The sequence below is a fragment of the Artemia franciscana genome, chromosome 19 (genome assembly GCF_032884065.1).
Source record: "Artemia franciscana chromosome 19, ASM3288406v1, whole genome shotgun sequence".
Lineage (NCBI taxonomy): Eukaryota > Metazoa > Arthropoda > Branchiopoda > Anostraca > Artemiidae > Artemia > Artemia franciscana.
In genome coordinates, this window is record NC_088881.1 from 12341367 (window position 1) to 12365564 (window position 24198).

The 24198-nt window shown below is 35.3% G+C and overlaps 1 long non-coding RNA gene across 1 annotated transcript; it reads right to left on the bottom strand.

Annotated features, from left to right (window-relative positions):
* Window positions 1–150: 150 nt before the first annotated feature.
* Window positions 151–19655, bottom strand: LOC136039290 (uncharacterized). The gene is made up of 3 exons (XR_010620415.1): window positions 19564–19655; window positions 4469–4686; window positions 151–241 (listed from the first exon to the last, which is right to left on the bottom strand). It is a non-coding gene; the product is annotated as an uncharacterized LOC136039290 (long non-coding RNA).
* Between the last annotated feature and the right edge of the window lie 4543 nt (window positions 19656–24198).

Below are 24198 nucleotides of genomic sequence, written 5' to 3' on the forward strand. Positions count from 1 at the left end.
TAATATGTAGATGTTCAGAGGGCTTTAAGTTACACTGTACAAAGTTAAGAAAAGTTGGAAAATAAGATTCAGTTTTGTTTTTATTCTCAAGATTAAAAACAAAGGAAATAAAATGGCAAACTAAACTAGTTCATTTTAATAGAAAACAAGCAGCATACCTTGATATTTCTTTGGCGCTAGTGGTCGACTTGTTTGTCTCTTTTACTAAGGTCTTGCAGGACGCTAATTTTGTTTCAAGAGCCTAAAAATAATTCCTTACTTAAAAAATAATTATATAATAAAAAATTAAGTTTTATAAAGTAAAACCTCAATTCCAAACTTAGCTATGCACAGTCAGCAATCAAACAAGCGAAAATATTAACACCATCTTTTAAATAAAACTGCAAATAGTACACAAAAAGAGGAATACGGCATCAGACTTTACTGTCCCTACCGGCGGTGCTGATTTCCGTTTCTTGGCCCTTCAGCCACGAAGTGCAATAGGGGGTTGGGGCCAACCATCCTGTGCTTTCGCACACCCTTCCTGTTTACCTTCCCCATATTTCTCCAGGTACCAATTTAGAGCAGGATCGACTCCGGCTGAGCTTACAGAATCACGCCATTGACCCTGTCCCAAACTAAATAACTGGGCACACTAGGATTCGAATCCTCACCCTCTGAGACAAAGGATCCCAATCCAGCGCACATTTAATATGCAAAATGCAAGTGAATGTCACTGAGGAGGGAGACAAGGAGGTAACGAATGAAATCAACAATATCTGGCTCAGCTGCCCGAATCAAAACAGATGATATCAATTATTCATGGTCAGGTCGCACCGTAGCAAGGTGCTGTGTTTTAGCCATTTTGTGCCAAACTGTACGTAAAAATTAAAGTAAAAAACTCTTGTTAAAAGTCTGTCTTCAAGTTTATAGCTTTTTGGCAAGGTGGCAAGGTGCCATTTATACATACCTTCTTAAACCACGGACAATTCTCATCAAAAATCCTTAAAAGCCAAACTTAAGATGGCGGAAACAATTTTTTTTATTACACTAATAGTTCTTTGGGCGTTATTCGAACATGTATATCCCAATATCATCAGATATAAAGTTTTGAATAAAAAAAAATTCCTTGAAAATTTTCATTTCGGGGCTTTGTCAAAAAAGATCGATATTTTTTTTCACAAACTTCAAACTGCCTTTATTTATCGTCAGAATAGACTTCTAAGCTGCTCGGTCTTGAAAGCAACGTCTCGGATAAAAAAATTTAATAATGAAAAGAAAAATGTAAAATTGCCCCATCCCCTAAGGCATTCAAACTTAGCAGATAGACAATTCACCCAGTCAAACTTAATGTATTAATTCATACATTAATTATGTAATTAATTATCATTATCATTAATTATAATATTATCGGTACTTGTCGGTTATTCGAAACACAGCCAAGATGTGAAGTTAGGTTAACCCAACTGAAATAAGAAAAAACAAAACATGATGATAAAATAATTCTTTAGAAACAAAATTGTGGAACTCTAGCCCAACCTATCCCAACTATACCTAACGTAACCTAGCCCCCCCCCTCTAATGTGCAAATAAATAGCCCAAGCTATACAAGTCCAATGCATTGTATCATCCGCCACTTGTTACAGTAGCCATGAAACCGATTTTCTGAGATTAAACCTAAACGCAATTCTTGAATGTGTTTCTAATAACCGATAAGTTCTATCTTTTCTTTTAATATAAAAATTACTATCTTTTCATGAAATTATTTCTTTCAATCAAAATCATGAAGTATATATAGTGGTATATTGCCACTGGTTCAAGTACTTATACCGACTCTTCATTTATCAATGGTGAAATTTCTTAGAAACTTGCTTTGGCATTAGTAAAAAGTGCCAGTGCCATAGGATCATGAAAAAGTTCACCACACGAATTTGAAATGTTCCAAGATTTCCAAGCGATTCCAAGGTTTCCCGGTTCCCCCTCCAGCTCCACCCAATATAACCGGATACGGTTGGGATTTAAAGTAAGAGCTCTGAGACACGAGGTCCTTAATTATCAATTTTTATTAGGATCCGACCATCCGTTCCTAAGTTGCAAATACCTCATTTTTTCACCCCCTAAAGTCCTCCAGATGGTCGAGTCGAAGAAAAGACTATTATCAAGTGCAATATCTTTGGTTTAGTTTAATGGTTTAATGGAAACCCAAGCAAGCACCTACAACAAAAAAACATATATGAGCAAGCAAATAATTATAAGCACGGGCATGCACGTTGATAAGCAGAGCTTCAAGCACGGCAAGTCAATATTCTGCATCCTCCTTCTTTTGTTGATAACATCAAAGGTTGAGCCTGGTGGGTGGCTTTGTAATTCGCCCAGAACGCGTGGTGCCACGTAGCGGCTGTCTTGGTCGTTTGGTTAGGTGCGAAGGGGATCGTGAAGGAGACTCTGCAGTGGCAGCATCTGCTAGTGGGGTAGCAAATTTTTCGGCAGGTGTAGTTGTAGCACGAGGTGGCATTGGGAAATTTGTTGGACTTGACGGGACGCTATGTAGATGTTCAATTCCTATTTGGGCTCCAGGAGATACATGGGGTTGATCTCCAGGTATACTGGGTTCCAGGACATTGCTTCAAAATGCGGCTTGGTGTAAATACTTTGGTTTCTCTCTCTGATCTGTCACCTGTTCCGTCTGTAGAACTTTCCATTCTCTGTTTGAAGAATGTAGGATCGTGGCGCATATTCGTATTTTTCCAGTATCAGTGCTTTCTGCCACCTAGCATTATGGTCGAGCTTCACCCACACAGTCTGAACCTTGAGCAGTGGTTTTAGGTCCTTTGAGTGTCTATTATACGACTTCGTTTGTAGTTTCTGTTGTCTTTCTCTGGCTTGTTGGAAAGATGAGGGTGGGATGACCTTGGAATTTAAGTGTCTGGGAAGAACGGGTAAGACGGATCTGAGTTGTCGGCTCATCAGCAACTGTGCTGGTGAGGCTAGCCCATCGACTGGTGTATTACGGTACTCCAGCAGGGCTAAGTACGGATCGGACTGGTGTTCTACAGCTTTGGACATGATCCTTTTTGCCGTCTGTACCGTTTTTTCGATAAATCCATTTGACTGTGGATAGCTTGGGCTTGAAGTTTTGTGGGCCATGCTCCGTGTGTCTACGGAATCTCTGAATTCCTTTGACGAGAACTGAGTCCCGTTGTCTGACGTCAGTGTTTTCGGGATTCCGTGTCTGGTGAAGTGGGCTTTAAGTTTGGTGATCACTTGCTGTGATGTGCTAGTTGTTAGCTTATCGACTTCTTTGAACCTGCTGTAATAGTCAGTAGTGACTAAATACTGAACTCCCATGAATTCGAAGATATCCGTTCCAACATGTTCATATGGATGTGTGAGGATTTGAGATGTCATCATACTCTCTTTGCCTTGGTTTTGTGCCATAGAACAACAAGTACTGAAGCTGCCAATCATGTTCTCAATATCTTTTGTAATGTTTGGCCAGAACACTACCATCCTGGCTCGTTCTTTGGTTTTGACCATTCCTAGATGGGAAGCATGTAGTTGGTTTAAAATGTCATTCTGCAATGTTTCTAAGATTATGATTCAGTCGCCCTTCAGAATCACGCCATCCATGTATGTTAGTTCATCTCTGTATATATAAGATATCTCATAAGATAAGATAAGATATACCTTATCTTAATGAGATTTTATCAGTTATCAGGTATAAGATTTCGTCCGATCATAGCGTACTTTATTTTTATGAAGTCAAATAGTTCGTAGTAAAGAATTATAAGTAAGGAGCGACTCGGTCCAATCGCAACTGAAACTCTAAAAAACAGAAATTTGATAAAATTAGATACAACAAAAGAATTGACTTTTTTTGCTGATTGCAAATATATAAAATTCATCAAGTTCCATGTTACCCATCAAAGGGTACGTAAGAAAATTTTCCTCATTTTCGAAACAGGAGGAGAAATTTCCCAAAACACGAGCAATATTAATGAAAGTCAAACCATCAGTTTTAGCAAAATCAGAGAGCCCTGTTGAAGGGAACCCTGTGCGAAGGGAGATGCTCAGGGGGGAGGATTTCACGAAGCCATGGATTTTCCAAAATGCCTACACCAAGTTTAAAACACAATTTATCACGGGTTTAAAATTTATCACGGCGAGTTAAAAGTGTTGTAACTAAAAAATTTTTTTAAAAGGAAAGCGATAAGGGACTTGGATCTTTTCCAGGCAATTCTTCTTTTCCGAGGTATTTGGGCACCAAATACCATGATGATCAAGCAAGGTTTGCCCGTTTAATCATCTCCTGTGTCTGTTTTTCCTATTTCGGGTCATGTTTGAGCTATATTACCAAGAGTTGGATATCCATGATGCCTAAAACTGTCTTTAATGCAAGGGGTGAACTGTCCCTCAGAAAAAAAAATACTAGCGATTTTTCATGACTGACAATCATTTTACCCTCCTTAGCTTTGCGTGATAAACTCACCATTATTCTCTTTGCCCTACTTGTAAGACTCTTTTCACCTAGCTCCAGTGCAGATAGATCATCAAAGAACTTAGAGCGATCCGACCCATCATTTGCCAACTCGTCTAACATAACCAAAAAAAGCAGAGAGCCTGAAATTGTTCCCTGAGGAGCTCCACAGTAGATTGGCTGGGGATCAGAATAAGCTGATTTATACTTAGTTTATTTTTTACTTCTACCTGAAAGAAATTTTGTAGTTATTCTTTAAAAATTCATTAAGATTTATCAATAGCTTGCGGTTAAGGGTTCTATGGCAGATCAAATCAAATGCTTTCTTTAGGTTAATAGCGATAAGGTTGACTCAGCGTTTCGTAACATCTAGATGCCTTAAAATCTTATCAAACAAACTAGCTAAGTAATGGATTGTCGAGCTCATGGGAATATTACCAAATTGTTGGAGCTCAACTTGAGTAATAAAAGTTTTCAGTCACTCAGCGATTAAATTTTCATAGATTTTACTAAAAATCAATTTCATCATAATAGGCCAAACACCAGTAGAATCACAAAGTGCTCCTTTCTTGGGGATAAGGGTTATGAATCCCTTTTTCCAATTTTGTGGATACTGATCTGATATATAATCTTGTTGGATATTAAGGTTAACGGAGCACCCGAAAATTCAGGAAAAGCCCTAAAGAGGTCAAAAGGAATATCGAGTGGTATAATACTGGTCCTCTTCAGTCTCATCAGTTTGAGGTGAACTTAGGGTGGCGATGGGGAAATCAATAAGATCTGGTGAAGTCGTGGAAAATCCTCCAAGTTTAGTGGTGGAAGTGACTGAACAAGTACCGCCAGGTGAGTCCTTAAGCAATCTGCAGTTTCTTTGTCCGGCTCATCATAGCCAAAATACAATTGAGTCTGCACTTTACCAGTCATTGGTTTTATCCTTATGTACCACTGTCCAGGCTTAGAATCCAAAAAATTAGATACTTACTTTTGGTGGTACAGCGCCGATGCCTAGCTGGTCATTCCTCAGTTTTTATTCTACAGGGTAGAAGCTTCTTTGTGTAGTTTTTTTTCCTGAAAAGTAGTCTCATTATCCTCCTTAGTGCTTTTGATTTGCTGAAAAAAGTTTGTAAATTTTTTCTGGAAAATATAAATAGTAATAACCGAGAAGTTTTTTCGTAAAAAGTAGCGGCCATTTCATCAGCATTAGCCGCAGAAATTAAGCCGTTCCATTTTTCAGCCGTGAGTCAATTGCCAAAACCAAACAATCCCGTTTTTTATCGGCCGACTTGTAGTTGTTTCTGTAGTGCATGTAGGCTGAAATTTGCTTGCGGGGTGTAATTCAAGGGTGAAGTGGTAGCTTCTTCTTATCGCAAGACCTGGGGAGGGTTTTCTATAGAACTAAGACATGTTAGTAGCAATGCAGGCCTGAGCCGTATCACCTTTTGTTATTTGGCAATTAAAGAACTGTTTTAAACCAAATCTTGCTTTCAAATTTGTTTTCAGTTCGCATTCAGCAGTCAATGGATAAACTTGTCTGACTGTTTTTGCCCGGATACAACGGTTGCTATGCCATGTTGTAGACTTATGTGAATAATAGTGTGATAATTGCTTAAATTAATTGTTACAATATAATCTTGGATATAAAGGAGTGAGTTCTACGTTCGAGCTAGTTCCTGAGGAATCCTGATGTGGTGTTAGCCGTGCCCTTTTAACGGTTTATGCAAATTGCACGCTGTAAACTAGCGTGGGTAAAAAATAAGTTTTTGTAAAGGTAGGTGACATATTATTTTGATAAAGTCAGGATGGGAAAGAAAGCCAGACCCAAACGCAACCGGACAGAAGCTGAGCTATCGGATCCGGTTATCAATTCTACTAGTAATTCGGATACGAGTGTTAATGCGGACTGCCAGAAAACAAATGCAGAGAATATCATTAAAATTTTGGAAATGGTCCAATCTATAAATCTGAACATGGAAACCCTAAAGCAGAGTGTATTTGAAATTCAGAACGATTTGGGTACAGTTAAAAGATGTGTTATGGGGCTTGAAAATAAAAGTAATGCAACGGACAATGAAATTGCAACAGTGAAGTCGGAATTTCTAACTCTACAAAGTATTGTAAAAGCCCAGTGACAGCTGATTAAGAAATGCAATGAGGAAATGAATGTGGTTGTGTTCCAGTTTCTTGTTGATGAAAATCGGGACAAGTTGCATAATTTGTTGTTTTGGGGCCTTAATGATGTACCCTTGAATGAGGCTGCATCTCGGGTTTCTGAGGTGATTGTAGCTGGTTTGTCACTCCCACCTGACAAGTTGCCACCATTCACTGTGGTTCACTGTTCCAAGAATTTTGTTAAAATTAGGGTGGACAGTGTCCAGGCACGTTTTTTGATTCTAAGTAATGCGAAAAAATTAAAAGGGAAAGAGTTCGGTGTTTATAAGTCTGCTTTTATTAGTGATGATGTCTCACCGCGTGTGCGGGTTTTGTGGAAAGAATTACTTGGGTTACGTAAGCGTTTGGCGGATAAAGGTGTGGAATGCTGGGTACCTCCTACCCTACCACCCAGCATCTCTGTTAAAAAGGACAACCGTGTTATTAAAGTGCCTTGGTACAATGCTAAGAGTTTGTTGGATTCTTAATTTTTTTAATTTTTCTTTTTTGCAGTTGTTAGAATTAGTGAGTGTTTATTTGTTATTGAAAAGAATAATTAAAAAAAATAATAACAAAATTTAATAAAAAAAATAAAACTTACTATTTTGTCGCAATAATTATGGCTGTGTGATTGTAGGAATTAGTAGCCGTTGTATTTGGTAACTTGTACATGGATTCGTTACGGGTTAACGAAATACGGCCTGTTTCTTTTCGTGTTTGTTTTTTTCTAAAATGGAAAGTGCCATTCTTTTGTTGTTTCTTATATTCTATTTTGTTCTTGTTTAGTTCTTTTTCTTTTCTTTTTTGTTTTGTTGCGGAGATGAGGCCAAATTACTTTGTTGTAAAACTGTATAAATAGGGTTGATGATGATTGTGGCACCCCGGGCAACAGCCGTCTTAAAATTTTGGAAGTTTCATTTGTGGATTTTGGTAGTATGTTTACGGAGCAGCTCCACCGGAATTATGATATTGGGATTGCTGGTCAATATGTTTCTTGTAATTCAAAGTACTTATTTAAGGATGGTTTGAGGTCCGTGAATGGTGGTGGTGATTCTGAAGATCTCAGAGTTTTCCATCTTAACTGCCAAGGTTTGAACTCATCTTTTAATTTTATAAGCGAGATATGTGAAGTTTCCATTTTTCAGGTTATTTGTCTCACAGAAACATGGCTAAATGAGCATAACTTTGCTCTCTTGGATATTCCAGGGTATACATTTTATCAGAGGAATCGTCAATTTCGTCAACATGGAGGTATTGGAGCTTATATACGGAGCGATATCGAGGTTTTGGTAAGAGGTGATCTAGTGCTGTTTCACGAGATGTTATTTGAGCCACTTATCCTTCAGCTCAGGCTTAAGCCAAAAGATGTTTATGTTGTTGTACTATATAGACCACCATCTGGGTCTATACCGGCCTTTTTTGATATTTTGGAGGAACAGTTGGATAAACTACCTACTGGTTCGCACCCATTCTTCATGCTTGGGGACTTTAATATTGCCCTTAATGATATGAATTCGAATACTCCTATAGATTTCCTACAGCTTTGCATGTCATATAGTTTATTTCCCACTATCAATATTTGTACCCGTGTTACCACTTTAACGGCAAAGCTACTTGATAATATTCTTTCTAATTCTAAATTTTCAGATCCAGGGGTTATTGTTACTGATGTTTCTGACCATTTTGGGATATCGGCAAGTTTTAAAGTTTGTTTTCCGAGGCTGCAAGGTTCTAGACTGAAAATGAGTATGTTACCTGTGCTCAACCAGGGTAACTTAGAAAAGTTTAAACAAGAGATTTCTAATGTTGATTGGAATAATAAAGATGAAAATCTAGATGATATAAATATAAGTTTTCAAAGATTTTATGATACATTGATCTCTATTTTGAGTAAAACTTGTGTAGTGAATCGGACAAGGTCAAGGAAAAAGATGCCCAAAAAGCCGTGGGTGTAACCTAGTCTTCTGCGGTGCATAAATAAGAAAGACCAGTTATATAGGGATTCAATAAGGAATGAAAATGATCCAGTTTGCACAATAATTTATAAAAATTATAGAAATGCTTTTAATAAACTTTTGAGAAACGCGAAGAAAAAATATTTTGAGTGTAAATTTAAAGATGCTAGTGGTAACCCAGCAAAAACCTGGAAAATTATTAAAAGTGTTATATCTTCAACAGATCCGGTTCTGCCTGACGAAGTTACTACAAGTGATGGGTTAAAATCGAATGAGCCTGCTGTAATCTGTAATGCCCTTTCGGAACATTTTGCAACTGTTGGGGCTCGATTTTCTCGTGCTACAGTAGCTTCTGATAATAATCTTCCGCTTGAGACTTTTATGGGTACTTCTGTCGATGTATCAATGTATCTGAGACCTGTCACTCATGATGAAGTTCGTAAAATTATCTTTGATGAAAAGTTCTTCGGCTGGGAGTGATTTCATTAACCTTCTTGTTTTAAAAGCCGTGTTTCCAAGCATTTCACATATAATAACGTCCCTTATTAATGCTTGGTTTAAGCAAGGGAAGTTCCCCAATTGTCTTAAAATTGCAAGAATAACTCCTGTGTTTAAGGGTGGTAATAAGAATGATCTGGGGAATTATAGACCAATTTCAGTATTACCTGTTGTTTCACGGGTTTTAGAAAAATGTATTAATATTAGAATTTATAAGCATTTGGAGCGTCATAAACTTCTACATACCAATCAATTTGGTTTCAGGAAGGGCAGAACAACAGAAATGGCAATTTCATTTATTACTACTATAATTAATGATGCTCTTGATAAAAAGCTTAGGGTAGCTGGTGTTTTTTGGACTTAATTAAGGCGTTTGACACTGTTGACCATCGAATATTATTCATTTAAATATGGGGTTTTTCCAGATCCTCTCAAGCGTGCTCGGATTATTGTTCTGTATAAGGGTGGACCAAGAAATGATCCAGCAAATTATCGACCAATTTCAATTTTATCAGTATTTAGTAAAATCTTCGAAAAGGCTATGCTTTCTCGTCTGCTTAAATTTCTAAAATCTAAAGAGTTTCTTCATGATTTTCAATTTGGTTTCCGAATGAAGCACTCCACTGAGCATGCCTGTATGACCCTTTTGAATTTTATACATTCTGAATTGGATTTGGGATTAATTCCGGCTGCTATATTCCTGGATATTCGCAAGGCATTCGATTTCTTAACCCATGAAATTCTTCTATCGAAGATGTCTCATTTTGGCATTAGGGGTAATGTATTTTCTTGGTTTCAATCTTATTTGAATGATAGGTTAATTTCTGTCAATCCACAATTTAATTTCTGTCAATGACAAGTGAATTTTGGCGTCCCTCAGGGATCAGTTTTAGGGCCAGTGCTATTTTTGATTTATATAAATGATCTTTTTTACGCAGTAAAAAAGCAGAAACCTATTCATTGCTGTAGACTCTGTCATCCTAAACCTTCCCTTGCCCATAGTGCCAGCTATAGTTCACCATCTTCTGATGTCCTTGTTTGTTTTGCTGATGATAGCACACTCGGCACTTCGGGGAACTGTGAATCCGAGCTTCGATTAAACTTGGAATACTTGTTTGAGAGAGTAATTTCATGGCTTGATGCTAATTTTCTTACCCTAAATTATTCAAAATCCAATTTTTTGATATTTTCGCATGTTTCTCAGATTTATCCCAAGTTATCAGAAATTCATCAGCCAAATGGGATAATTCACAGATCTAAAGATCGATATGTTCGTTTTTTGGGCATTCTTGTTGATGAAAACTTGTCTTTCAAGCGTCACATTGATTTGATTAAAATGAAGATATGCAGGAGTCTCGGTATTTTAAGGAAACTCAAACATATTTTCCCTGGATCAATTTTGGAAATCCTTTTTCACTCCTTGATCCGATCTTACGTTTCCTACTGTCCAATAGTATGGATGTCAACCTTTCCTTCACTGTTAAAACCACTTTCTAAGGTTTATAATAAAGCTAGAAACCTCATTAAGGAAACTAACCGTTCAAGAGTTATCCCATTACTTGATCTCGAGTCACTGTATATTCTTTCGTGTGCATGTTTTACTTTTTCTCAGCTTCATGGTAACCTCCCCCGTCCCCTAAGCGTTCAGTCATCTTTCACATCTGATCAAAATAATTATAATCTTCGCAATACCAAAAATCATATTCAAGTTCCTTTTACTCCTTGTGTAAGGTCAGACTTTAATCCTTTAATTGCGAGTTATATTGTATGGAATAAGTTGCCCGAATCAGCTCGAAGGTGCCACTCATTCGGTTTGTTCAAAAAAATTATTAAAAATTCATTGGCTTCTTAGAAATTATTTTATCTCTTTTTATATGTGTATATGCGTGTATGTATGCATATATATTTCCTGATTATTTCATTGGAGTCTATTTTATCTACAGATCTACATAATTAATATAGTCTGTTCAATATATTAGTCTATTTAGTTTCGTTTTCTATAGTTTTTCATTTTATTTATACTTTCCTCTCTTCTCCTTTTTGCTCTTCTCTCTGTGAGTAAGTGATTATTTTTTTTCCTCTCTGAGTAAGTGGCTCGTTCATTTTCCCCTTTTTTACAGGCCAAAGAGCCTTTGGGGAAATAGTAAAATGTAATATTGTATGTGTGTTTCGTGATGAATAAATCTTATCTTATCTTATCTTAAATTTAATAATAACCAAAATAAAAGCAGTAGAAAACTCCTGTTCTCAGGAATAGACCTAAAAAGGACTCAGGGGGGAAAATGTTTTCATTTTGGTGTCCAGGGTATATTAAGAATTTCAGGGCTGATCAACGTAAAAAAGTAGGACTGAAAATTGCAGAAATCATTAAAGTTCAAAATAGCTGAAAAAATATGGAAAAAATGATTAGACGACCATTGTTAGGTAACGAATTTTAAAAATTCGTTAAAATTTTTTAAAAATTTAAAAAAAGAAAGAGATGCAAAAGCATAAAGTTTAATTCTGAAAATGCCTTTCCATAATACAAGACATATACGTAAAATTGGATATTTATGTAATACACGCAAAAAATTAACTATATTAACCCTTAACTATAGTGGCATGCGGAGACGCCTGATAATCTGGTTCGGGCAAATTACAATTATAGTCACCGGCTATAGCACAAGGTAAACCTTGCCGTATAGTTTATAATGATTAAATTGTCACACGACTGGAGCCATTAATTCTGAAAATGCCTTTCCCTATTTAATATTGCAGAACTTGCGGTGAAACAAAAATGACACAATAAAACACAAAATTGATACATTAAAATACATAAAAATTTCATAAAACAAACAGTTTACTCAAAATTAAATACTCGGCACAATAAAAATAATGCGAAAAATGCTAAATACATTACAGACATTCGAAATATATAAATAAAATCTAATAAACCGATAAAATTCAATTAAATGCAACAGTTGTAAAAGGTATTGAAAAAATAAAAAAGAGAGCATATGGACTTCAAAAGGGAACAATGTTTGAAAATGGGGATACTGGTTACAATTAGAAACAAATGAAGGTATAAAACTGCTTTTAAATCTTTCGATTTTTCAGCAAGATGGATTGGATTCCTGACTGGGTCTGGGGAAGGAATTGTCCCTAGGCCAAAAATTTTTATACATCTTGATATAATAAAGTGTTAAAAAAATTGAAATCTCGTATACTTTCATTTGAAAAAGATTTTATGCTCAATTTGCTTTTCCAATCACTTCTGAGGAATTTTTTTTCCTGGAAATAAAACAACCTGAAAATTTCCTTCAGGCAATTTCCCCGGAACATCTCAATATGCAGAATTGAATTGGTAAAGAGAAGTGAAACAAATGAAAAGAATATCCGATGGAAATTCCGTCAAATCTCCCCAGTGTAAAATTGCCCCTGGAAAGCTCACCCTCGAAAATTTCCCTCCCTATAGAAATCTGCCCCAAGCACATCCTCCTTCCTGAAAATGTCTGCATACTTTATACTTCAATAACAAATACTATACGTAAACAACTGACGAATTTTATATCTTAAAGACATATCTCCTGACGCTGTGGGGGCTATATTATCTCTAACGGCATAGCTTTGTTACCTTTCAACTATGCTGAAAGAAAGGGCTATCTCTAAATTTTTATCAACATCTTCCGAAATTTTGGGAAAGGGGATATAGAAGTGGTTCTATTTGCCCTCCAATTTTTGGTCAGTATAAAGGGCACCACAACTTGCAATTTTCGTTCAATTAAGCCCTCTCATGATGTTCATGGACCATTGGTTCAATACAATCATTCCTGGGGAAAAAAAACAAGCTTCCGTGATCTTTCTTCTGGCAAAAAAATACAAAATTTCATACTTTTGCTGATATGAGCTCTAAAGCATGGTTCTTTGATTTGCTGAATCTGATGGTGTGATTTTCATGAAAATTTTATGACTTTTAGAGGGTTTCCCTTTTTTTCGAAAATCAGCCAGATTTTCTCAGGCTCATAGCCTTTTATGGGTAACACTAAGCTTAATGGATGTTATATATTTGGAGCAGCATAAAAAGCCAATTCTTTGATATACCTATTGATATCAAAATTCTGCTTTTTAGAGTTTCGGTTACCGTTGAGCCGTGTTGCTCCTTACTTACAGTTTGTTACCAAAAACTGTTTGATTGTAGCCTACGTTTATGATGTCATTTGTCAGCTTGTAAATGAAGATACAGTTTATTTGTCAAAAGAACAACATGTTAACACTATGCTTTTTTAATTACAAAAGCAAACAGGTTTAGAAATTTTCTTTCATAATGAGCCTTTAAACACGTCTCTGTGATGTTTCAGTGGCTCGCTATCACTAGAAAAGAAAAAAAGAAAATACGTCAGTGCCAAGCCATGCGAAAATGTGATTTTTCTTGTTGTCCAAGCCAGGGGGGCGGCAAGGCTTCTGAATGGAGTCTTTGGTTTGACGAGTCCTATTATGTGATTTTTCGTTTCGACCCGACGTCATTTTTAAGGAGTTTTAGGTTGTTTTGTGAAGTTCGAATAATTTTATTTTTGAAAAGACATTTTACTATTAAGACAAATTTAGATAATATTTACCATTCCTGGAGATCAGCTAGAAATCACATTTTTTTCCTTACTAATCTCTTTCTAACGCATTTCTAATTTTGGGTTATTATGGGGAGTGGCTCGGTCTTTACACGGTTGTAGCTACCGCTGCAACTATTAAAATCATGGTCATAGTTTTTCTATTTGACTTCAAAGTTTCTCAGAAGCAAATGTTTTCTTTTTATTTTTTAATATATCAAATTATAGTCAACTTAATGAATTGCTTTGGAATGATAATATTCAATTTTAGTCATTTCATTTATATCTAGCCATCAAAATGTCTTGGACCCATTAACTTCTTCCACTTTAACTCGTCAGATAAATCTGCTTTCTTTTTTTGTTTATTTCATGTCTTTTATCTAATTGTTTTATTAACTCGTATCTACTTCCACTTTAACTCGTCAGATAAATCTGCTTTCTTTTTTTGTTTATTTCATGTCTTTTATCTACTTGTTTTATTGCCCATATCTCGATATGGAAATCCCATCTCATCTTTTTCCTTGAAAGCCTTAAAATTAATTTGGTCTTCAATGCAATCACTTTTGCACATAGGCAGCCTTTGTTTATGATAACATCAAAATTCATAATTCAGTTTAATATTCAGCTACCACAGCTGAGCGGATTTGACACTCTCTTTAGAATCTCGAGGATCGAGTTCAAATCTCCCTGTGGTAGATTGTGCATTCGTTCTTTGATTCGCTGAATCTGATGGTGTGATTTTCATGAAAATTTTATGACTTTTAGAGGGTTTCCCTTTTTTTCGAAAATCAGCCAGATTTTCTCAGGCTCATAGCCTTTTATGGGTAACACTAAGCTTAATGGATGTTATATATTTGGAGCAGCATAAAAAGCCAATTCTTTGATATACCTATTGATATCAAAATTCTGCTTTTTAGAGTTTCGGTTACCGTTGAGCCGTGTTGCTCCTTACTTACAGTTTGTTACCAAAAACTGTTTGATTGTAGCCTACGTTTATGACGTCATTTGTCAGCTTGTAAATGAAGATACAGTTTATTTGTCAAAAGAACAACCTGTTAACACTATGCTTTTTTAATTACAAAAGCAAGCAGGTTTAGAAATTTTCTTTCATAATGAGCCTTTAAACACGTCTCTGTGATGTTTCAGTGGCTCGCTATCACTAGAAAAGAAAAAAAGAAAATACGTCAGTGCCAAGCCATGCGAAAATGTGATTTTTCTTGTTGTCCAAGCCAGGGGGGCGGCAAGGCTTCTGAATGGAGTCTTTGGTTTGACGAGTCCTATTATGTGATTTTTCGTTTCGACCCGACGTCATTTTTAAGGAGTTTTAGGTTGTTTTGTGAAGTTCGAATAATTTTATTTTTGAAAAGACATTTTACTATTAAGACAAATTTAGATAATATTTACCATTCCTGGAGATCAGCTAGAAATCACATTTTTTTCCTTACTAATCTCTTTCTAACGCATTTCTAATTTTGGGTTATTATGGGGAGTGGCTCGGTCTTTACACGGTTGTAGCTACCGCTGCAACTATTAAAATCATGGTCATAGTTTTTCTATTTGACTTCAAAGTTTCTCAGAAGCAAATGTTTTCTTTTTATTTTTTAATATATCAAATTATAGTCAACTTAATGAATTGCTTTGGAATGATAATATTCAATTTTAGTCATTTCATTTATATCTAGCCATCAAAATGTCTTGGACCCATTAACTTCTTCCACTTTAACTCGTCAGATAAATCTGCTTTCTTTTTTTGTTTATTTCATGTCTTTTATCTACTTGTTTTATTAACTCGTATCTACTTCCACTTTAACTCGTCAGATAAATCTGCTTTCTTTTTTTGTTTATTTCATGTCTTTTATCTACTTGTTTTATTGCCCATATCTCGATATGGAAATCCCATCTCATCTTTTTCCTTGAAAGCCTTAAAATTAATTTGGTCTTCAATGCAATCACTTTTGCACATAGGCAGCCTTTGTTTATGATAACATCAAAATTCATAATTCAGTTTAATATTCAGCTACCACAGCTGAGCGGATTTGACACTCTCTTTAGAATCTCGAGGATCGAGTTCAAATCTCCCTGTGGTAGATTGTGCATTCGTTCTTTGATTCGCTGAATCTGATGGTGTGATTTTCATGAAAATTTTATGACTTTTAGAGGGTTTCCCTTTTTTTCGAAAATCAGCCAGATTTTCTCAGGCTCATAGCCTTTTATGGGTAACACTAAGCTTAATGGATGTTATATATTTGGAGCAGCATAAAAAGCCAATTCTTTGATATACCTATTGATATCAAAATTCTGCTTTTTAGAGTTTCGGTTACCGTTGAGCCGTGTTGCTCCTTACTTACAGTTTGTTACCAAAAACTGTTTGATTGTAGCCTACGTTTATGACGTCATTTGTCAGCTTGTAAATGAAGATACAGTTTATTTGTCAAAAGAACAACCTGTTAACACTATGCTTTTTTAATTACAAAAGCAAGCAGGTTTAGAAATTTTCTTTCATAATGAGCCTTTAAACACGTCTCTGTGATGTTTCAGTGGCTCGCTATCACTAGAAAAGAAAAAAAGAAAATACGTCAGTGCCAAGCCATGCGAAAATGTGATTTTTCTTGTTGTCCAAGCCAGGGGGGCGGCAAGGCTTCTGAATGGAGTCTTTGGCTTGACGAGTCCTATTTTGTGATTTTTCGTTTCGACCCGACGTCATTTTTAAGGAGTTTTAGGTTGTTTTGTGAAGTTCCAATAATTTTATTTTTGAAAAGACATTTTACTATTAAGACAAATTTAGATAATATTTACCATTCCTGGAGATCAGCTAGAAATCACATTTTTTTTTCTTACTAATCTCTTTCTAACGCATTTCTAATTTTGGGTTATTATGGGGAGTGGCTCGGTCTTTACACGGTTGTAGCTACCGCTGCTACTATTAAAATCATGGTCATAGTTTTTCTATTTGACTTCAAAGTTTCTCAGTAGCAAATGTTTTCTTTTTATTTTTTAATATATCAAATTATAGTCAACTTAATGAATTGCTTTGGAATGATAATATTCAATGTTTAGTCATTTCATTTATATCTAGCCATCAAAATGTCTTGGACGCATTTACTTCTTCCACTTTAACTCGTCAGATAAATCTGCTTTCTTTTTTTGTTTATTTCATGTCTTTTATCTACTTGTTTTATTAACTCGTATCTACTTCCACTTTAACTCGTCAGATAAATCTGCTTTCTTTTTTTGTTTATTTCATGTCTTTTATCTACTTGTTTTATTGCCCATATCTCGATATGGAAATCCCATCTCAACTTTTTCCTTGAAAGCCTTAAAATTAATTTGGTCTTCAATGCAATCACTTTTGCACATAGGCAGCCTTTGTTTATGATAACATCAAAATTCATAATTCAGTTTAATATTCAGCTACCACAGCTGAGCAGATTTGACACTCTCTTTAGAATCTCGAGGATCGAGTTCAAATCTCCCTGTGGTAGATTGTGCATTTGCGGCGGATTTAAATCAAATTGTCCTTTTTAGAGTTTCGGTTACCGTTGAGCCGTATCGCTCCTTACTTACAGTTTGTTACCAAAACTGTTTGATTGTAGCCTACGTTTTTGACGTTATTTATCAGCTTGTAAATGAAGATGTAGTTTATTTGTCAAAAAAATGTATTTCATCTTAACACTAAGTTTTTTTAATTACACATGCAAGCAGGTATAGAAATTTGCTTTCAATAATGAGCCTTTAAACACGTCTGTTAGATGTTCCAGTGCTAGAAAAGAAAAATAAGAAAATACGTCAGTGCCACCCATGCGAAAATGTGATTTTCCTTGTTGTTCAAGCCAGGGGACTGCAAGGTTTCTCAATGGAGTCTTTGCTTTGACGAGTTAAATACTGTGATTTTTCGTTTCGACCCGACGTCATTTTTAAGAGTCTCAGGTTATTTTTTGAAATTCCAATAAATTTACTTTTGAAAAGACATTTTACTTTTTGAACAGAATTAAATATTTTCTATTCCTGGACATTAGCTCGAAACGACATTTTTTTTTCTCACTGACCAGTTTTTTTGTAACACGTTTCTAATTTTGGGTTATTATGTGCAGTGGTTTGGCCCTTACACGGTTGCAGGTACCGCTGCAACTATTAAAATCATGGCTATAGTTTTTCAATTTGACTTCAAAGTTTCTCAGAAGCAAGGGTTCTCTTTTTATTTCTTAATATATCAATCCTTAGTTAACTTAATGAATTGCTTTGGAATGATAGTATTCAATTTCTAGTCATTTTATTTATCTCTAGCCGTTCACAAGGCCTTGAACCCATTTAATTTTTCGGCCTTTGCTCGTCGAATAAATCTTCTTTTTGTTTGGTTTACTTGGTGTCTTTTAACTACTGATTTTATTGCCTATATCTCGTTATGGAAATCCTACTTCATCTTCTTTCTTGAAAGCCTTAAAATTAATTTGGTCTTAAATACAATCTCTTTTGTACTTAGGCAGCCTTTGTTTACGATAACATCAAAATTCATAATTCAGTCTTATTGTTAGCTACATCAGCTGAGCGGATTTGACACACTCCTTAGAATATCGAGGATTGAGTTCAAATCTCTCTGTGGTAGTGACCGATTCATGCTCTTTGTGTCTGCGTAAGTTGTTTAAGTACTTTTCCCAGCAATTTGAATTGCTTTTTGACAGCAAACCTGAATAATTATTAATATAAAATAATTATAACAAAACTTGGTTTTTGAATATTTAACCGTGTCAGCATCAATCCCATCGAAAAATCTTGTCATGATATTGTATCAACAATGCTCAACAGCATTGTATCAGCATTGTATAAATATTGTATCAACAAATATTGTATCAGCAGGAATGGTTGATGGTATTAAGTTAAAACTTTCAGCGTGTTTTGATGGGGATATTGATGAAAACAAAAGGAGCTCTGCACATACTGATACTAGTTTACTACAACAATTACTACTTCGCAAAGTGAGGTTACTGATGTAAAGTTTTTAAAGAATGTTGAGGCGGAGGGCTGAAAATCAAAACAAGCTATGAGCACATAGATTGTCAAAAGGGTGACAAAGCAATATATCATGAACAGCATACATTGTCAAGTTGGACCTTTCATACGAATTTGTGGCGAATTTCCAACTAGCCAGAAGATACTCTGTGTATACTATTAAAACTACTACTACAGTTACAGTTACTAATAACGCTGAGGGTATTAAGGTAAAACTTTTAAAGAATTGTAAGGGGTGGTTTCAATTAAACGAAAAATACTATATGCATGGTGGTTTTCAAGGGGTATATAAGTAATATCATAGGCTGCGCAGTTCAATCATAGCTAGGAATATCATTGAAACAGTTAACGGATCTAATTTGATTGGAAATTATAAGTTGTATCACCCTTTTCCCAATTGCATTAATTTTCCAAACAGATCTAGTCAAACTTTTGAGACAGCCATTTTGTTCATAGTTGAATGGTGCAGTAACTATGTCTCTAGGGATATTGGGAACGTCAAGCCTTAACAGTAATTCAACTGGCCCATTAATAATAATAATAATAATAATTTATGTATGCCCTCTTTACATACAAAAGGTGTACACAGAGGAGTATGGAAAGAAAACTGAAAAATTTGAAAATTACACTTCTAATGAAAATCAGTAAATCATAATAATAACAAAACTCATAAGCATAACTTATAAAATAGCACCCATAAACATAGCGCATAAATATCTATTTTATTATAGAAATATCGACAAAACTGTTATTCCATTAAATGAGACAATTACGGGAAAATTTATTCTATTTTCTCTAGACCGTCTAAGAAATCGGTCGTATTGTTGTTCCATTTTAACGGTAATGTCAAATATTCCGAAATTTCGTATAATATAACTATTTTTGAACCATAGTGGAATTCCAAGAAAATACTTACAAAACCAGAAAAAGTAAACGCGGATACGCTTTTCATTAATTTTACTCAAAAACTTCATAAATGGAACACTGAAAAATACATGAGGTGCAAACATTGAATGATAAATTATAGCCTAGCAAGTGTTTCTTTATCAAAACGACCTTTCACCCTGACTAGCAGGCCATTTGTTTTCCTAAGTTTTCCCAACACAGATGATAACACCAACTCCTGCGTAGCTTTAATTGACGGACCAAAAGGCAACTCAAGGTAATTAATGGAATTTTTATTAATAATATTAAGTGATCCCACCCTAATTGAATGAGGCTGGATATCGCTTTTACTATTCGCCACTAGGAATTCTGTTTTAGATGGTTCAATCTCTAGTCCTATCTTTCGTAGATGTGAGTGTAATGTATTAATTGCATTCTGCATTGCTATTAAATTATCCGAGAACAACAAAATATCATCAGCCTACGATAAGTGGCTAATGTCGATACCCTTAATCACATATGGGGGTATGAACCGTGTGGCTAATCTAATTGCGTTATTAAATATAAAGTGGCTAAGAACTGACCCTTGTTTAACTCCACGACGTAAATAAATTCGGTCTGAAAGTTGCCCTCCTGAAAAGATTCTCACAGATGAATTACCATACCAGTCCGCCAAACACTGTCCTATAAATGGGTTAACCCCACTACGCAACAGTGACTAAAAAGCATGGCTTTGCAACATACTATCAAACGCTTTTGAAATATCAACTCCACACACAAATAATTGTTTTTTAATCCTATGATGGTGTTCCAGTATTTCTAGAATTATTGCGTGTGCATTTTGAGCCCCTACACCACTTCGAAAACCCAACTGTTGATCCCCCATATCACATTTTGTTGTTAAATATGGAAGTAAAATTCTTTTCAAATAATTTACTAATAACAGAACAAAGTGTTATTGGTCTATATGATGAACATTGTGAAAGATCCTTGCCCTTCATGCATATACAAACTACTTTACCTTCACCCATCAAAGAGGGGACATAATGATGGGTTACTATTATTTGAAATAATAGCGTAAGATGCTCTAGTAATTTGAAGTACCATACATAAGGTGCTCTGGTAACAAACCGTCTGGACCTGGGGCCTTCCCACAATTTAGTGATCTAATTTGAGTCAAGATCGAAGATGGAGTAAAATAAACTAGGTTTTTATGTGGGTTCAGCTGAGAAAAATTCTTATATAACAATTCACGATAATTTAATTCAGTTGATGGTGGAATGGATGAAAAGACTGAGGTAAAGTGTGCATACCATTGATCTAACGGGATTTGGTCTGATAAATCAGCTGATGACTGTGTTAATTTTTTAACCTCATTAAAAAGTAACTTTGGATTATTCCTAATCTTGGTTGATATATCTTTTAATTGTTGTTTCTTCTAAGTTGTCTCTAATTTTATAAATTTATTTTTTGTTGATTTAACAATCTGGAAAAGGGGGCCATTTCTCGGTCGGTCACATTGATCCCAAATACGATACCATAGCCGATGTTTCTGTTTTGCTTCATGCAATCCTGGAATAGCAGACCATCCCTTTTTTGTGTATTTCTATGCACTCTAATAACAGGAACCGCAACGGAAGCCGCAACTATCATTGCATGAACTGTTTCAGCATAATAAATATCTAATTCCAACGAATGAAATTTTTGAGACTGTGACAGGAGGTGAAAAGGAATTCTAATTCTACTGAGAATATCATCTAATATGCACTAATATAAGTTTACGTCTATTCTATCCCAAAGCTTCTTCTGAATACATTTTGGACTACAACACCTATGGCAAAACACATTTAAAACAACAGACACTTCAAGGTGATAATGATCACTAATCAAAATTTCCTCTCGTACTTTAACAATAGAATTCTTTAAACATTCAAGATCTGAAATTATAAATTCCAAAAATGCCACGCTATCTGACCTATGAACATAAGTAAAATTTTTGCTATTCGCTACCACTGATAGATCTCTCGGAAGTGATGATAAAAAGTCTGGGACCACGGTAAACTATGAATAGTGAGGTCAGTGTTGAAATCGCCACAGAGTAATATGGCTTTGCCAGATGCTCCTATTTTATGAGAAATTTTGAGACTCTTCCACATGCTTTAGCAAAACCTTCGTTGGATTGTTCATTTCTGTAATTAGTAGGCATATAAACTGCCTGAATAACGACACGGCCTAGATAAACTGCAACAAAAGTATTATTGGTTTCAAGTAAAACACACTTCAGCCTCAGCACTAAATATTGCTTTAAAACTAAATCAAAAGCCACTGTCTTTATGCTGGTTGCCAATAAGACATTTCAGCAATATCCCAAGAACAACTTGGGGCATTGAGTTGAATCTTTCAGGTCTACTACTATTTCTTGTCCTAGAATTTAACTAAATTAAAACAGTGTGTGTCCAGGCCATCAAAGAGCATACATGGAATCTTATGGGAATGATATTGAGCTTTATTTTTCAAGTCAACTTGAGGAGGTATAAAACTAAATTAAATAATACTATTTCCATCAAGATTTTCAAAAGTATGTGGGTTGTTAAAAATTTATGAAAATATTTTTCCAACACACAAATTGTAAGTCATACTATGGATTCTTATAGAAAAAAAAGCGAAAAGATATAAATTATTTATTTTTGTTTTCTATAAAAAGGACTATGCCAATAAAACAATAACAAAAATTAATAGTAAAATCTTTCTCCTCAAAACAAGTTTTTTAAAGAAAACTCGAGAGCTCCATTGAACCAAAAATGAGCCGAAATAATGTTAAATAATCTTTAAAGTGTAAAACTGCCACAAATCACCATCAATAGATAAGTGAAACCCAACAAGAAGAAAAATTACAATAAACAATTTAGTCAAACTCATAATGCGAGCAGTATAAGTATAAGTACTACTGCAACAGCCCTACAGCTGCGATCTCTGGTACCAGGAGTTTTTTTAATCCTTTTTAACCCCTCATTGACTCTGACAGCACACATATCCAACCATTCAGAGGATACACATATCCCACCATTCTGACGATAAACATATCTCATTACTCCAAACACACACATATCCCATCATTCTGATTAAACGCATAGCCTTTAATTCTGAACGGCAAGTTTATCCATCAGTTCGAGCGGCCAGACATGCCATCATGCCTGCGGCACATATTGCGTTATTACAACTTCCGGGTCGATATTCTTTAGAATGCTTGCATTATTTCTTGGTGAAACGGTTCTCTGGATACAAGCGGCCATCGCAGAATAACCATCATGTTCCATATGGAGATTTGGTTAGTTTACATTGTTTTAGGTTCGAAAAAGGTTCTAATTTTTTTTTAAATGAGTGGTTTTACACTACTCTGACTTGAAGGAATTGACAGTGAAGATACGAAGATAAGAGTTCCCAATGTAGCATTTGAAATTGGAAAGGATAGTCGACTAACATGCGAGTGGGATGATTTGTTTCGTAAATATGTTGTATCTGAGTAAATTTAAGTCGGAAGAATCATTATGTTTCGTATCAAAAGCGAATGTAATGCATATACCCAGACTACGAAATGGATTGAATTCAATTGTGAGGCACATTAAGGGCAATGGATTGACTCACATCAAGAAAAAAGAGTGACATTGTATAATATTTTTATTAAATTTCTGACAATAAAAAGTGTTATATAGTCATTTGTTGGTTTTAATATCACTTGGAATTTACCAAGTAACATATAGCGATTGGAAATTCTGTTGGTCTGTCTGTCTGTCCCGGTTTTGCTACTTTGGGCTTCTTCATATAAGTTAGGACGATGAAGTTTGGTAGGTTTACCAGGAATCTTTTTCTCGATTTGACCATCTAGGGGGAAGTGGGGGGACGGTTAATAAGAAAAAATTTGAAAAATGAGTTATTTTTAACTTACGAACGGGTGATAGCATCTTAATGAAAATCGATATTTAGAAGAATTTTATGTCTCAGAGCTCTTATTTTAAATATCTACCAGATTTGGCGATATTGGGGGGAATTGGATGGGGAAATCTGAAATCTTGGAAAACGCTTAGAGTGGAGAAATCGGGATGAAACTTGGAAGGAAAAATAAGCACAAGTCCTAAATACGTTATTGACATAACGAGACAGTATACAATCTCTTTGGGCGAGTTGGAGGGGGGGTTGTTAATTCGGTAATTCGAAGGTATTGGAAAAAATTAGATATTAATAACTTACGAAAAGGTGATTCGATCCTAATGAAATTTTATATTTAGATGAACCTTGTGTTTCAGAACTCTTATTTTAGATCTTGACCGGATCAGGTGACATTGGGAGGAATTGGAGGAGGAAACCAGAAATCTTGGAAAATGTTTAGATACGTGATGATACTTGGGGGTAAGAATAAACAAAAGTCCTAGATACGTCATTGACATAATCATACAGGATGGGCTCTCTTTGGTGGAGTTGGGGGGGGGGGAGATTCGGAAGAAATAGGAAAAAGGCTATTTGTAACTTACGGACGGGTGAACAGATCTTAATAAAATTTGATGTTTAGAAAGATCTTATGCTCCAGAGCTCTTATTTTTTTGAAATTCCGACCAGATCCGGTGACATTGGGGGGAATCCGAGGGGGAAACCGCAAAACATTGAAAAT